Source organism: Leptodactylus fuscus, chromosome 6 (genome assembly GCF_031893055.1).
Source record: "Leptodactylus fuscus isolate aLepFus1 chromosome 6, aLepFus1.hap2, whole genome shotgun sequence".
Lineage (NCBI taxonomy): Eukaryota > Metazoa > Chordata > Amphibia > Anura > Leptodactylidae > Leptodactylus > Leptodactylus fuscus.
This window is the reverse complement of record NC_134270.1, coordinates 15,381,144-15,382,735: the sequence shown is the minus strand read 5'-3', so window position 1 is coordinate 15,382,735 and position 1,592 is coordinate 15,381,144. Positions and strand designations below refer to the sequence as shown.

At 47.0% G+C, this 1,592-nt stretch overlaps 1 protein-coding gene across 1 annotated transcript in view; it reads left to right on the top strand.

Annotated features, from left to right (window-relative positions):
• The first annotated feature begins 1,113 nt into the window (after positions 1-1,113).
• TMEM100 (transmembrane protein 100) overlaps positions 1,114-1,592 on the top strand; it is a 29,006-nt gene continuing 28,527 nt past the window's right edge. Inside the window, exon 1 of the mRNA XM_075279416.1 lies at positions 1,114-1,174. The gene's annotated coding sequence lies outside the window, so the exon portion shown is untranslated. The remainder of the gene's footprint in view (positions 1,175-1,592) is intronic.

Here is a 1,592-nt window from a genome sequence, read left to right as displayed (position 1 = left end):
AGGGCAAGAGACAATATAAAGAGGTTGTCTTGTTGGGAGGCGGTACATAGAAGTGGTGCAGCTGTAGCAGTCGCCGCCAGGCCCTGAACCCTGAAGGGGCCCCAAATGTCCCTCTGCTGCCTAAAATATAGGGCACAAGGTAGGTGGGGGCCATTACAGATTTTATGTTGGGGTCCAGGAACTACAATATACTGACTGACGTCGCTATAGGAGTGAATCAGAATGTAAGACCTCCCAAGATTTGTTTTGCGAATATTCACAAGGGTCACCGGTCCCAACTGGAAGTGCTATCATTATACTCATCTTCCCTCACCCCTCCCAGACTTTCTTGTGCCGACTGCTCTTCTGTTGGGTAGGGTTGAGCCGATCTTGAAATTTCAGGATCGATTTTAAAATCCGATTTCCGATCATTTTCCAGCCGATCGTGAAATTTGCTTGATCGCCGATAGGAATCCGATCTTTCCCAATCGCTCAACTCTAGTCAGTGCTTCTCTATGGGAAAAGTCACTTTTGGGGTTGAGCCGATCTTGAGATTTCAAAGTCCAATTTCCGATCCTGATTGCGAAATTTACTCGATCGCCAATCGGGAACCCGATCTCTCAACCCCACTCTTGGGATATCTTCTGGCCTCCTGGGAACCGCAGAGGCCTGTGATTGGACCCCAGTGGTCACATATGGTGGGTCAATGTCATGATACGGGTCTCTGAGGTCCTTCGGTCATCCAAGAGGCTGGAAGACTCATGGGACTCAACACTCAAAGCCATGGGAGCACCTAGCAGAGGTGCGGGGATGGTGGGTATGACTGGTTATTATTTTCCCACACCCTGGACGTGAGACACAATATAATAATTTGCGAACCCCAAAAATATCAGATTTGGACGAACTCAAGATTTTGGCTGGTTCGCCCATACGATATGGAGTTGCGATGGTGGACACTCAGATATCAGATGACATGAAACCTTCTCCATACATGTCCAGGTCGTGTTAACTGTACAACAGTAGAACTTCCTTCTTCAGGCCTGTCGTAGGTTTTCCCACGGTCCCTTAGCTCTTCCCAGCCGCACAGCCAGTGATTTGCAGACGTTCCCTTACAGTCTGTGATTTGCATTCACTCTGGTTTTTTTCTTCTGTACATGTGTCTGCCTTGGTTCAGTCTCAGCCTGGCTGTGGAAAGGTAAGGTCTGGCTCGCTGGCTTGTTCACGGTTAATGTGTGCGGCGGATTGTGCGCTCTTCATTTGTATCACATTGCGGATTTATTTGCCTCCGTTCGCCGTATTTACGCATGCATTGTCATTTCGGGTCATAGTCAAACTTCGATCCGACGGCATAAAGTAGATATCCAAAATAGCGATAGTGATAAAATAATCGAAGAGCGACGTTGTATCCGTAGAATCCTCCTTGTATCAGTTACTTAGTAGACTTTGCGTTGCTCAGGATATCGATACGTATAGTGTACGGCTTCGTGTCTGCAGAATCTTCTATTATAGGTAATGGGTCTATAGAGGATGCTATATGGCCGTATAGAAAACAAGAGAAAGTCGCCGCATCCGAATATCCCAAAAATGCAACAATTGGACTCTCTTGGTCTTTA